Consider the following 15,982-nt stretch of genomic DNA (forward strand, 5'->3'; position numbering starts at 1 on the left):
AGGAGGTCTATCATTCCGGCGCCATAAAAATTAACAACTTCGAAGGTACGAATCCGAAGGTGGTGAACGGTCAAAGAATCAAACACTATATCTCAGGTAATCCTATAAATGTTGAAACCAATGTTATCGAAACCGTAACCCCGGAGGAATACATAAGGGACACTTTCTGGAACGTTTCAGACTCCGAAAAGGAATAGGTATGTGGTACGGTAAGTAAACCGACTCCAAAATAGTTCTAAAGGCAATTTTTCTCCGTTTTGGAATATTTAGAAAAATAGAAAAATAAGAAGCAGTCCGGGAAGGACACGAGGGCTCCACGAGGGTGGAGGGCGCGCCCCCTGCCTCGTGGGCACCTCGTGCGCTCTCCGGACTCCGTTTTCTTGCACATTACGTATTTTGGTCGGTAAAAGTTCATTATATAATCTCCCGAATGTTTTGACTCCTGTATCACGCAATTGTCCTTTGTTCTTGTTTCGAGCTGTTTTTCTGACAGATCTAGATCATCATGACGTCTGCAAGCGCCCCCAAGGACAAGTTCTTCGAGAAGGTCATCAACCCCTACCTCGCGGAGGTGCTGCAACACCCTCAAACCATTGAGATGTGTGATGGGTTGCTGCACATCCGCGATGTTGAGGGACCCAGGAGGACTGGAAGCGTGGAGACAAGGCTCGGGGCAATGGAGCAACAAGTTTTCAAGTGCCAGGAGATGGTGGAGCGTGGACTTGATTCCAATCACATAATGATCACGGAGTTTGCCAACAACCACAAGCTAGATGCCAAGGACATTGGGGAGGCCATCTTCAAGCTCCACGAGAAAATCGAGCACCTCCAATCTCAAATCTATGACCTGCAAAACCAAAATTGTGAGTATGAATATAGATTCAAGAGGATGAGTTTGGCTGCAAATTTAAGGATCCCGGAGGCTCGATCATCCTTCGATGATGGTGAGCCTATGCCTTGGAAGATGGACGACAAGCCTGCATCATCAACAACCCCTTCACCAGCAAAGGAGACATAATCACATGGGTATGGGCACTCCCCTTGGCAACTGCCAAGCTTGGGGGAGATGCCCCGGTATCGTATCACCACCACATCTCCTATCTTTACTATTTTTCTTAGTTCGATCCTTTTAGTAGTATCTTGATTTAGTAGAATAAATTTTTAGTATGATCTAGTTTTTGAGTTTTGCTTTATGATCCCTCTATGTAATCGAGTCTGTGAACTATATATAATAAAGATTAGTTTTGAGTCAAGAGCTTGATTATCTTACTATGATATTGAGTGAATAAAAGAAAAGAAAAAAAGGGAATAAAAAGAAACAGAGAGATCATATTGATCTTATTGTGAGTAATGACTTCACCTAGAAAGAGTATGAGGATTAAAAATTGTTGAGAGTTGACAAACATAGCTTTGGTCATCGTTGCAATTAATAGGAAGTAATAAAGAAAGAGAGGTTTCACATATAAATATACTATCTTGGACATCTTTTATGATTGGGAGCACTCATTAAAATATGACATGCTAAAGAGTTGATGTTGGACAAGGAAGACAACGTAATGCGTTATGTTTTCTTATATCTGAGATAAAGTATATTGTCATGGATCATCCAACATGTTGAGCTTGCCTTTCCCCCTCATGCTAGCCAAATTCTTTGCACCAAGTAGAGATACTACTTGTGCTTCCAAAAACCCTTAAACCCAGTTTTGCCATGAGAGTCCACCATACCTACCTATGGATTGAGTAAGATCCTTCAAGTAAGTTGTCATCGGTGCAAGCGATAAAAATTGCTCTCTAAATATGTATGATTGATTGGTGTGGAGGAAATAAGCTTTATACGATCTTGTGATGTGGAAGAAATAAAAGCGACAGACTGCATAATAAAGGTTCATATCACAAGTGGCAATATAAAGTGACGTTCTTTCGCATTAAGATTTTGTGCATCCAACCTTGAAAGTGCATGGCAACCTCTGCTTCCCTCTGCGAAGGGCCTATCTTTTATTATTATCTTCTACCTTATGCAAGAGTCATGGTGATCTTCACCTTTCCTTTTTACATTTTATCCTTTGGCAAGCACAGGATGTTGGAAAGATCCTGATATATATATCTAATTGGATGTGGGTTAGCATGAATTATTATTGTTGACATTACCCTTGAGGTAAAAGGTTGGGAGGCGAAACTATAAGCCCCTATCTTTCTCTGTGTCTGATTAAAACTCCATAACCACAAGTATTGCTGTGAGTGTTAGCAATTATGAAAGACTAAATGATAGTTGAGTATGTGGACTTGCTAGAAAGCTCTAACATAGACTCTTTCTGATGTTATGATAAATTGCAATTGCTTCAATGACTGAGATTATAGTTTGTTGGTTCTCAATAAAGTTTCTGATTCATACTTTGCATTGTGAATAGATTATTACTTGAGCATAAGAAATCATATGACCATATCCATTTATGTTGTTGTTATGAGAATAATCATGCTGCCCTCATGTCCGTATTTTATTTTATCGACACCTCTACCTCTAAACATGTGGACATATTTATCTTTATCGGCTTTCGCTTGAGGACAAGCGAGGTCTAAGCTTGGGGGAGTTGATACGTCCATTTTGCATCATGCTTTTATATCGATATTTATTGCATCATGGGCTGTTATTACACATTATGTCACAATACTTATGCCTATCCTCTCTTATTTTACAAGGTTTACATAAGGAGGGAGAATGCCGGCAGCTAGAATTCTGGGCTGGAAAAGGTGCAAATATTAGAGACCTATTCTGCACAACTCCAAAAGTCCTGAAACTCCACGAAAGTTATTTTTGGAAATAATAAAAAATAATGAGCGGAAGAAATACGTTAGGGGGGCCTCCACCTGTCCACGAGGTTTGGGGGCGTGCCCTACCCCCCTGGGCGCGCCCCCCTGCCTCGTGGGCCCCCTATTGGCCCTCCGGTGCCCATCTTCTGCTATATGAAGTCTTTCGTCCGAAGAAAAATCATAAGCAAGCTTTCGGGACGAGACTCCGCCGCCACGAGGCGGAACCTTGGCGGAACCAATCTAGGGCTCCGGCAGAGCTGTTCTGCTGGGGACACTTCCCTCCGGGAGGGGGAAATCATCGCCATCGTCATCACCAACGCTCCTCTCATCGGGAGAGGGCAATCTCCATCAACATCTTCACCAGCACCATCTCCTCTCAAACCCTAGTTCATCTCTTGTATCCAATTCTTGTCTCATAGTCTGGGATTGGTACCTGTAGGTTGCTAGTAGTGTTGATTACTCCTTGTAGTTGATGCTAGTTGGTTTATTTGGTGGAAGATCGTATGTTCAGATCCTATATGCATATTAATACTCCTCTAATTATGAACATGAATATGCTTTGTGAGTAGTTACGTTTGTTCCTGAGGACATGGGAGAAGTCTTGCTATTAGTAGTCATGTGAATTTGGTATTCGTTCGATATTTGATGAGATGTATGTTGTCTATCCTCTAGTGGTGTTATGTGAACGTCGACTACATAACACTTCACCATTAATTGGGCCTAGAGGAAGGCATTAGGAAGTAATAAGTAGATGATGGGTTGCTAGAGTGACAGAAGCTTAAACCCTAGTTTATGCGTTGCTTCGTAAGGGGCTGATTTGGACCCATATGTTTCATGCTATGGTTAGGATTACCTTAATACTTTTGTTGTAGTTGTGGATGCTTGCAATAGAGGTTAATCATAAGTGGGATGCTTGTCCAAGTAAGGACAGCACCCAAGCACCGGTCCACCCACATATCAAATTATCAAAGTACCGAACGCAGATCATATGAACGTGATGAAAACTAGCTTGACGATAATTCCCATGTGTCCTCGGGAGCGCTTTTCTTTATATAAGAGTTTGTCCACGCTTGTCCTTTGCTACAAAAAGGATTGGGCCACCTAGCTGCACTTTATTTACTTTTGTTACTTGTTGCTTGTTAGCAATTATCCTATCACAAAACTATCTGTTACCTATAATTTCAGTGCTTGCAGAGAATACCTTGCTGAAAACCGCTTATCATTTCCTTCTGCTCCTCGTTGGCTTCGACACTCTTACTTATCGAAAGGACTACGATAGATCCCCTATACTTGTGGGTCATCATTCCGCATTATGCGAGGGAGATATGTGCTCCAGCGCCTCCTCGTCGAATTGAGGTAGCAGTCTGCGTTTCGGGTAGCTCTTGGCTGGGCGCTTGAGGCTGTATTCCTCGGCTGCGAGGACATCAGTCCATCTGTCGACGAGCAGGTCTTGTTCAGTTTGAAGCTGCTGCTGTTTCTTTTTCAGGCTCCTTGTCGTGGCTATGAGCTGAAGCTTTAAGCGCTCCTGCTCGAGAGGGTCCTCGGGCACGATGAAGTTTTCGTTGCCAAGGCTTGTCTCCTCCTCGGAGGGTGGACGGTAACTATCATCCTCCGAGTTGTCTTCTATGGCCTGTTCGTCAGGGTTGTTTTCCTGCTGTCATGTTCCTGTTCGGATGTAGCCCCGACAGGGTCTTCATTGTTTTCGGCGTCACTCGGAGTACTATTTTCTCCGGTGCCAGTGTTTCTGTCCTTTGAGAGACGGGGCTTAGAGCGGCATTTGGGCCGCCGGTGCTTGGAATGCGTCTCGGAGGTTTTATTCGCATCTGGCTCTTCTTTGTCGTCGCCAGATCCTTTAGGTGTATCAACCGTGTACACATCGTACGTAGAGGTAGCCGTCCAACGTCCAATGAATGGCGGGTCTTGGCCTTGCTCCTTGTCGGCATCGTCGTCCATACTGTCGATGTCTTCGGTTCCATAGTCAAGCACGTCGGTTAAGTCATCGACGGTGGCTATGAAGTGGGTGGCAGGTGGGAAGCAAAATTCCTCATCATCCGTCTCTAGCTCGAACCGGACATAGTTCGGCTGTGAGTTCTTCTCCAAGGACAAATTCTTTAAAGATTTTAGCACGTCACCCAAAGGCGAGTGCTGGAAAACGTCAGCGGCGCCGAACTCGAAGATCGATAACCGATCTAGCTCATTGTCCGTGGGCGTACACAGTCCGGAACTTATAGACGGAGACAAGTCCAAAGTTCCGTTAAAGAGAATATTGCAGGGCGTTGAGTCCATGTACGGCTCCAACGCCGCAGACTCTACGGCCTCGGACTGCACAATCTGCTTTGGCCCTAAGGCCGTTGCAGCCACGGGAACCACCTCCTGGGTGTGGTCCGATGACAGATTTAAGTCACGTTCATCGGGGTGAGGGGGAGTGATCGTCGCGGGCTCAAATCCCTCGGAGGTCAAGTCCCCGCGGGTATCCGCGACATAGTTCAAGCTTCCGAATCCGACCTGATGGCCAGGGGCGTAGCTGTCGATCTGCTCCAGATGGCCAAGTGAGTTGGCCCGCAGTACGAAGCCGCCGAATACGAAGATCTGTCCGGGGAGGAAGGTTCCTCCTTGGACAGCGTCGTTATTGACGATTGAAGGGGCCATCGAACCTTTTGTCGACGGCACAGTGGAACTCTCAATGAAAGCACCAATGTCGGTGTCAAAACCGGTGGATCTCGGGTAGGGGGTCCCAAACTGTGCGTCTAGGATCGATGGTAACAGGAGACGGGGGACACGATGTTTACCTAAGTTCAGGCCCTTTATATGGAGGTAATGCCCTACTTCCTGCTTGATTGATCTTGATGAATATGAGTGTTACAAGAGTTGATATACCACGAGATCGTAATGGCTAAACCCTAGAAGCCTAGCCTATATGTATATGGTAATGAATGTCCCCTATTCGGACTATGCTCTCCGGTTTATATAGACACCGGAGAGATCTAGGGTTACATGGAGTCGGTTACATAAGAAGGAATCTTCACAGTTGGTCGCCTAGCTTGCCTTCCACACCAAGGAGAGTCCAATCCGGACACGGGTATAGTCTTCGGCCTTCGTATCTTCATAGCTCCTCAGTCCGGCCCAATGAATAACAGGCCGGACAGCCGAGGACCCTTGGTCCAGGACTCCCTCACTTATAGCGGTGAGTGCTTGCGCGTATATATGAGCCCTTGCGTCTGTACCGTGTTAAAAAAATACATGTCATGATTATATGGTCACTGGCTCACCCGTACAACTACGTATTTTGTTGATGACACAATCAATTGACCAGTCAAACGTTCCACGTGGCGCAACTAGTGTTGCACCATCGGGGTGCGTAACCGTGGGGCCCACCTGTCAGCCCGTATATGAAAGAAAGAAATGGTAGTTTGAGTCTGTACTGTGTTAATAAAATACATTTTAGGGTGATCATACGGTCACTGGCTCACCATACAGCTCCGTAATTTGTTGATGACACGATCAATTGACCAGTCAAACGGTCCACATTCAGCAGTGCACATTACCATAGGGCCCACCCGTCAGCGCGTATATGAAGGACAGAAATGGTAATAAATTAGTGGTCGGTGGGTACTCGAAGTCGTGAGACCTCTGGTTGGCAGTCGCCGGCAGTGGGGGGCGTTGATTGTGCGGTGGGGTGGGGATCGCCGGAGAAAAAGCTCAGCGCGGGGGGGGGGGGCTAGAGGGATGGCCGGTGCGGCGGCGGACCGACGGTGAGGAGTGGTTTCGGGGCGGGCGGGGCGGCGTGGCGGCACGGGCCGGCGGTTCGGCTAGTGGTGGCTGGCGGCTCGGGGGGGGGGTGGAGTTTGATGATAAACTGCAGGCCCTTGCTTTCGTATCCAACGACTGGAAAATCTAATGCCAGAGATGAAAAAGTCAGTCGACTGGCATGTAGCCTCACCCCGCACGTACACATGCACACACGCAAGACACGCACGCATGCAAGCGTGCAACACTGACACGTACACATAACAAACACACGCACGCATGCAGGCGTGCAACACTGACGCGTACACATGCACTCACGAACACATGCACATACGCACACATGCATGCAACATTGAAACGTACCCTTGCACGCACGCAACACTCGCACGCCTGCATGCACACAACACACGGCGCAAGACACACGCTCAACCTATACGTGCATGCACCCTTTGTTAAGGACATGGATTATTACGGGTATTAATCAATCTTATCTGTGATAAGCAGAACATTGATGTTTGTAGCGGTCTTTATGAATCACAACGTATCGAATGGGCTATAACCATAGTAGGCTTATCTACATGAAAAGGATGACGTCACACTCAATGAACAATCATCGGTTTATGAAATGCCCGCTTCTGACCGCCCTGGCCCACCAAAGGTTCCTCTGCTGTGCGCTGCCTGCGTTGGGTCACTGACATGCAGGCCATGTACCCAAAGAGCCCACAGGTCAGTGGAAGAACGGCGCGCTGTCCTACGCCAGAGTCGAGGGCGCCACTCGCTGCACGCCCGGCTGAACACGCCTCCTTGCCACATTCAAACGCCTCCATGAAACCCGCCCGTGTGGAAGCCGAGAAACCCATTCTGGACGCACGTCCGTTCATGACCGGGCCGGCGTTGAACGCAACGCCGGCCGAGCTCCTCCCGTCCGCCGTCTATTTAATCTCCTATTTAAACGAGTCCAAACGCCGGCCAAGAATCGCACACCTCTGCCGCTCCCCTATCTCCTCCTTCACCATTTTGTCCACTCTTACAATGGCTTACGAAGAGTAGTTATTCCGCATCCAAGCCGGCTAGGTGGCCCGCCGAGCCCGCCGGATACGAGCTATGCAGCTCGCTGATCCACCTCCCTCCCCTCGCCTGATGGAGCCAGTTGCCGCCCCAGGCCGGCGCACGGTTCAGCAACTCGCCGCTCCAGGCCAGCTCAACGAGGAGCGGCGCACGGGCATCGTTGCTGCCGTCCACGCCGCCGCCTCGTACCGCGTCTCCCGTTTCTGTGGCCGAGACTCCCATGCCGGCGGCTGTGCCATGCAAGCAGCGACAGAAGCTGGGTGCGCGGAGAGCGACGAGTCGGTGGCAAGCGCCTCCGCGTCCGCCGCCATCATCGAGGAGAAGTAGAACACTGGAGGCCGCCGTCGCTTGGGTCCCATGAAAGCCACCACGGAGGCGACGCCGGCATACATAGCAGGTGTCTTGCCCGATCCTTTTTTTGTGAGGACCTTCGTCGACCCCGCATATACCTCCGGGGCTCCCGGCAGTCCGGGATCGTGCTGCCGGACATGAGGAACACAAATCGATCGGCGGGCGACCATTTAGGCCAGGTATTATATACCTGTGCTGTCTAGAACTAGCACCGCGTAGTTCATTTGAATGTAATGAAATCCGTCATGTTTGTATGAAATCCGGTATCTTATATGATTTCCGTCGTTGTTTATATGAAACATCGCCGTGTTTGCGTGAATTTCGTCTGGTTGGTTGACTTGCTGTCATAATGTGTGCGGCTGTGGTTGGATGGCGTAATTTGCGGGTCACCGGTCGGTCTGCGGGCGGCTCGGGCGACGTGGTGGGACAAAAAGAACACAACTCGTGCGAGCTCGTATCCAACGTGCGCGCTGGAGGATGCATGAGAACCCGAGCCATTACTTGTTCATCGGTGGCAAAGGCACCGGTGGACAAAAGGGTCGCCAATATTTTGGCTACCCCGGGCAAGATCCAAACAGCCCCTCCCAACAGATTCAAATCCCTCGTCCACCGTTTAATTTTGCCATGTGTTGTTTTCATGGACTAGCAAGATGCCCGTGCGTTGCATGGAACATCAAGATGCATTTTTTTACAAAACACATGTTGTGATTGGCCCATGCAGGAGTAATCCCATTTTGTAAAAACTAATGATTGCTCAACAATTTTATCAAATAAATGGTATCTCGAGAATTTTATCAGACTCCATTTTTGTATACAAGGCCACAAACCCATATTACAGGTACCAAGGCAAAAATTAATGTCTTCTAACTTAGTGTTGCAAGCCACCTTGTTTCCTTGTTTGCCGTGTAAATTAATGTGTATTCTTCTCTTTCATGCACATCAAGCCAATGCTCACACTCCCGCATGCACGCAAGGGATAATTAATGTCTTCCTTTGCTAGTAGTACTACGAGGCAAACGCCATTAATATTGCATCGATTAGTGTTAGTGGCCTTGTATATCTGCAAATTGTAATTTTGATAGTGGCCTTGTATATAAAAATGGAGGGAGAAAGATGAGAGATAAGGTGAGGAGGAGTGGGGCGTGGTCGTGACTGGTGGTCGGACTGGGCGGAGGCATGGGGATGGACGGCGCATTATGTCTAGGTTTGTATCTCTATAGTCCCTCTCTGAAGGAAATATGCCCTAGAGGCAATAATAAAGTTATTATTTGTTTCCTTATATCATGATAAATTTTTATTATTCATGCTAGAATTGTATTAACCGGAAACTTGATACATGTGTGAATACATAGACAAACAGAGTGTCACTAGTATGCCTCTACTTGACTAGCTCGTTGATCAAAGATGGTTATGTTTCCTAGCTATAGACATGAGTTGTCATTTGATTAACGGGATCACATCATTAGAAGAATGATGTGATTGACTTCACCCATTCCGTTAGCTTAGCACTCGATCGTTTAGTATGTTGCTATTGCTTTCTTCATGACTTATACATGTTCCTATGACTATGAGATTATGCAACTCCCGTTTATCGGAGGAACACTTTGTATGCTACCAAACGTCACAACGTAACTGGGTGATTATAAAGGTGCTCTACAGGTGTCTCCGAAGGTACTTGTTGGGTTGGCGTATTTCGAGATTAGGATTTGTCACTCCGATTGTCGGAGAGGTATCTCTGGGCCCTCTCGGTAATGCACATCACTTAAGCCTTGCAAGCATTGCAACTAATGAGTTTGTTGCGAGATGATGTATTACAGAACGAGTAAAGAGACTTGCCGGTAACGAGATTGAACTAGGTATTAAGATACCGACGATCGAATCTCGGGCAAGTAACATACCGATGACAAAGGGAACAACGTACGTTGTTATGTGGTTTGACCGATAAAGATCTTCGTAGAATATGTGGGAGCCAATATGGGCATCCAGGTCCCGCTATTGGTTATTGACCGGAGACGTGTCTCGGTCATGTCTACATTGTTCTCGAACCCGTAGGGTCCGCACGCTTAACGTTACGATGACAGTTTTATTATGAGTTTATGAGTTTTGATGTACCAAAGGAGTTCGGAGTCCCGGATGAGATCGGGGACATAACGAGGAGTCTCGAAATGGCCGAGACGTAAAGATCGATATATTGGACGACTATATTCGGACATTGGAAAGGTTCTGAGTGATTCGGGTATTTTTCGGAGTACCGGAGAGTTACGGGAATTCGTATTGGGCCTTAATGGGCCATACGGGAAAGGAGAGAAAGGCCCCAAAGGGTGGCCACACCCCTCCCCATGGACTAGTCCAAATTGGACTAGGGAGGGGGGGCGCCCCCTTCCTTCTTTCTCCTTCTCCCTTCCCTTTTCCTACTCCAACAAGGAAAGGAGGAGTCCTACTCCCGGTGGGAGTAGGACTCCCCCCTTGGCGCGCCCTCCTCCTAGGCCGGCCGCCTCCCCCCTTGCTCCTTTATATACGGGGGCAGGGGGGCACCCCAGAGACACAACAATTGATCATTGATCTCTTAGCCGTGTGCGGTGCCCCCCTCCACCATATTACACCTCGATAATATCGTAGCGGTGCTTAGGCGAAGCCCTGCGTCGGTAGAACATCATCATCGTCACCACGCCGTCATGCTGACGAAACTCTCCCTCAACACTCGGCTGGATCGGAGTTCGAGGGACGTCATCGAGCTGAACGTGTGCTGAACTCGGAGGTGCCGTGCATTCGGTACTTGATCGGTCGGATCGCGAAGACGTACGACTACATCAACCGCGTTGTGCTAACGCTTCCACTTTCGGTCTACGAGGGTACGTGGACAACACTCTCCCCTCTCGTTGCTATGCATCAGCATGATCTTGCGTGTGCGTAGGAAATTTTTGAAATTACTACATTCCCCAACAGTGGTATCAGAGCCTGGTTTTATGCATTGATGTTATATGCACGAGTAGAACACAAGTGAGTTGTGGGCGATATAAGTCATACTGCTTACCAGTATGTCATACTTTGGTTCGGCGGTATTGTGAGACGAAGCTGCCCGGACCGACATTACGCGTACGCTTACGCGAGACTGGTTTCACCGTTGCGAGCACTCGATGCTTAAAGGTGACTGGCGGGTGTCTGTCTCTCTCACTTTAGTTGAACCAAGTGTGGCTACGCCCGGTCCTTGCGAAGGTTAAAACAGCACCAACTTGACAAACTATCGTTGTGGTTTTGATGCGTAGGTAAGAACGATTCTTGCTAAGCCCGTAGCAGCCACGTAAAACTTGCAACAACAAAGTAGAGGACGTCTAACTTGTTTTTGCAGGGCATGTTGTGATGTGATATAGTCAAGACATGATGCTATATTTTATTGTACGAGATGATCATGTTTTGTAACCAAGTTATCGGCAACTGGCAGGAGCCATATGGTTGTCGCTTTATTGTATGCAATGCAATCGCCATGTAATTGTTTTACTTTATCACTAAGCGGTAGCGATAGTCGTAAAAGCAATAGTTGGTGAGACGAATACGATGCTACGATGGAGATCAAGGTGTCGCGCCGGTGACGATGGTGATCATGACGGTGCTTCGGAGATGGAGATCACAAGCACAAGATGATGATGGCCATATCATATCACTTGTATTGATTGCATGTGATGTTTATCTTTTATGCATCTTATCTTGCTTTGATTGACGGTAGCATTATAAGATGATCTCTCACTAAAATTTCAAGATAAAATTGTTCTCCCTGAGTATGCACCGTTGCGGAAGTTCTTCGTGCTGAGACACCACATGATGATCGGGTGTGATAGGCTCTACATTCAAATACAACGGGTGCAAAACAGTTGCACACGCGGAATACTCACGTTAAACTTGACGAGCCTAGCATATGCAGATATGGCCTCGGAACACGGAGACCGAAAGGTCGAGCGTGAATCATATAGAAGATATGATCAACATAGTGATGTTCACCATTGAAAGCTACTCCATTTCACGTGATGATCGGTTATGGTTTAGTTGATATGGATCACGTGATCACTTAGAGGATTAGAGGGATGTCTATCTAAGTGGGAGTTCTTAAGTAATATGATTAATTGAACTTAAATTTATCATGAACTTAGTCCTAATAGTATTTCGCAAATTATGTTGTAGATCAATAGCCCGCGTTGTTGCTTCCCTGTGTTTATTTTTGATATGTTCCTAGAGAAAAATTATGTTGAAAGATGTTAGTAGGAAAGATGCGGATTGGATCCGTGATCTAAGGATTATCCTCATTGCTGCACAGAAGAATTATGTCCTTGATGCACCGCTAGGTGACAGACCTATTACAGGAGCAGATGCAGACGTTATGAACGTTTGGCTAGCTCAGTATGATGACTACTTGATAGTTTAGTGCACCATGCTTAACGGCTTAGAATCGGGACTTCAAAGACGTTTTGAACGTCATGGACCATATGAGATGTTCCAGGAGTTGAAGTTAATATTTCAAGAAAATACCCGAGTTGAGAGATATGAAGTCTCCAACAAGTTCTATAGCTAAAAGATGGAGGAGAATAGATCAAGCAGTGAGCATGTGCTCAGATTGTCTGGGTACTACAATCGCTTGAATCAAGTGGGAGTTAATCTTCCAGATAAAATAGTGATTGACAGAATTCTCTAGTCACCATCACCAAGTTAGTAGAACTTCGTGATGAACTATAGTATGCATGGGATGACGAAAGTAATTCCCGAGCTCTTCGTGATGCTGAAATCGAAGAAGGTGTAAATCCAGAAAAACATCAAGTGTTGATGGTTGACGAGACCACTAGTTTCAAGAAAAGGACAAAGGGAAGAAGGGGAACTTCAAGAAGAACGGCAAGCAAGTTGCTGCTCAAGTGAAGAAGCCTAAGTCTGGTCCTAAGCCTGAGACTAAGTGCTTCTACTGCAAAGGGACTGGTCACTGGAAGCGGAACTACCCCAACTATTTGGTGGATAAGAAGGATGGCAAAGTGAACAAAGGTATATTGGATATACATGTTATTGATGTGTACTTTACTAGTGTTTATAGCAACCCCTCGGTATTTGATACTGGTTCAGTTGCTAAGAGTAGTAACTCGAAACGGGAGTTGCAGAATAAACAGAGACTAGTAAAAGGCGAGGTGACGATGTGTGTTGGAAGTAGTTCCAAGATTGATATGATCATCATCACACACTCCCTATACTTTCGGGATTAGTGTTGAAACTAAATAAGTGTTATTTGGTGTTTGCGTTGGGCATGAATATGATTTGATCATGTTTGTTGCACTACGGTTATTCATTTAAATTAGAGAATAATTGTTGTTCTGTTTACATGAATAAAACCTTCTATGGTCATACACCCAATAAAATGGTTTGTCGGATCTCGATCGTAGTGATACACATATTCATAAAAATGAAGCCAAAAGATGCAAAGTTAATAATGATAGTGCAACTTATTTGTGGCACTGCCGTTTAGGTCATATTGGTGTAAAGCGCATGAAGAAACTCCATACTGATGGGATTTTGGAATCACTTGATTATGAATCACTTGATGCTTGCGTACCGTGCCTCATAGGCAAGATGACTAAAACGCCGTTCTCCGAAACAATGGAGAGAGCAACATATTTTTTGGAAATCATACATACAGATGTATGTGGTCCGATGAATATTGAGGCTCGTAGCAGGTATCATTATTTTCTAACCTTCACAGATGATTTGAGCAGATATGGGTATATCTACTTAATGAAACAGAAGTCTGAAACATTTGAAAAGTTCATATAATTTCAGAGTGAAGCGGAAAATCATCGTAACAAGAAAATAAAGTTTCTACGATCTGATCGTGGAGAAGAGTATTTGAGTTACGAGTTTGGCCTTCAGTTAAAACAATGTGAAATAGTTTCACTACTCACGCCACCTGGAACACCACGGTGTAATGGTGTGTCCGAACATCGTAACCGTACTTTATTAGATATGGTGCGATATATGATGTCTCTTACCGATCTACCACTATCGTTTTGGGGTTATGCATTAGAGACAGCTGCATTCACGTTAAATAGGGTACCATCTAAATCCGTTGAGACGACATCTTATGAACTGTGGTTTGGCAAGAAACCAAAGTTGTCGTTTCTTAAAGTTTGGGGTTGCGATGCTTATGTGAAAAGGTTTCATCCTGATAAGCTCAAACCCAAATCGGAGAAATGTGTCTTCATAGGATACCCAAAGGAGACAGTTGGGTACACCTTCTATCACAGTTCCGAAGGCAAGACATTCGTTGCTAAGTATGGATCCTTTCTAGAGAAGGAGTTTCTCTCGAAAGAAGTGAGTGGGAGGAAAGTAGAACTTGATGAGGTAATTGTACCAGCTCCCTTATTGGAAAGTAGTTAATCGCAGAAACCAGTTTCTGTGACGCCTATACCAATTAGTGAGGAAGTTAATGATGATGATCATGGAACTTCAGATCAAGTTATTACTGAACCTCGTAGGTAAACCAAAGTGAGATCCACACCAGAGTGGTACGGTAATCCTGTTCTGGAGGTCATGTTATTTGACCATGACGAACCTACGAACTATGAGGAAGCGATGATGAGCCCAGATTCCGCGAAATGGCTTGAGGCCATGAAATCCGAGATGGGATCCATGTATGAGAACAAAGTATGGACTTTGGTTGACTTGCCCGATGATCGGCAAGCCATTGAAAATAAATGGATCTTCAAGAGGAAGACGGACGCTGATAGTAGTTATTACTATCTACAAAGCTAGAATTGTCGCAAAAGGTTTTCGACAAGTTTAAGGTGTTGACTACGATGAGAGTTTCTCACTCGTATCTATGCTTAAGTCTGTCCGAATCATGTTAGCAATTGCCGCATTTTATGAAATCTGGCAAATGGATAAACAAAACTGCATTCCTTAATGGATTTATTAAAGAAGAGTTGTATATGATGCAACAAGGAGGTTTTGTCAATCCTAAAAGTGCTAACAAAATATGCAAGCTCCAGCGATCCATCTATGGACTGGTGCAAGCATCTCAGAGTTGGAATATACGCTTTGATAAGTTGATCAAAGGATATAGTTTTATACAGACTTGCGGTGAAGCCTGTATTTACAAGAAAGTGAGTGGGAGCACTACATCATTTCTGATAAGTATATGTGAATGACATATTGTTGATCGGAAATAATGTAGAATTATTCTGCAAAGCATAAAGGAGTGTTTGAAAGGAGTTTTTCAAAGAAAGACCTCGGTGAAGCTGCTTACATATTGAGCATCAAGATCTATAGAGATAGATCAAGACGCTTGATAAGTTTTTTTTCAATGAGTACATACCTTAACAAGATTTTGAAGTAGTTCAAAATAGAACAGTCAAAGAAAGAGTTCTTGCCTGTGTTACAAGGTGTGAAATTGAGTAAGACTCAAAGCCCGACCAAGGCAGAAGATAGAAAGAGAATGAAAGTCATTCCCTATGCCTTGGCCATAGGTTCTATAAAGTATGCTATGCTGTGTACCAGATCTATTGTATACCCTACACTAATTTTGGCAAGGGAGTACAATAGTGATCTAGGAGTAGGTCACTAGACAACGGTCAAAATCATCCTTAGTGGAATAAGGATATGTTTCTCGATTATGGAAGTGACAAAAGGTTCGTCGTAAAGGGTTACATCGATGCAAGTTTTGACACTAATCTGGATGACTCTAAGTCTCGGTCTAGACACATATTGAAAGTGGGAGCAATTAGCTAGAGTAGCTCCGTGCAGAGCATTGTAGACATAGAAATTTGCAAAATACTTACGGATCTGAATGTGACAGACCCGTTGACTAAAATTATCTCACAAGCAAAACATGATCACACCTTAGTACTCTTGGGTGTTAATCACATAGCGATGTGAACTAGATTACTGACTCTAGTAAACCCTTTGGGTGTTGGTCACATGACGATGTGAACTATGGGTGTTAATCACATGGTGATGTGAACTATTAATGTTAAATCACATG

This window comes from Aegilops tauschii, chromosome 7 (genome assembly GCF_002575655.3).
Source record: "Aegilops tauschii subsp. strangulata cultivar AL8/78 chromosome 7, Aet v6.0, whole genome shotgun sequence".
NCBI lineage: Eukaryota > Viridiplantae > Streptophyta > Magnoliopsida > Poales > Poaceae > Aegilops > Aegilops tauschii.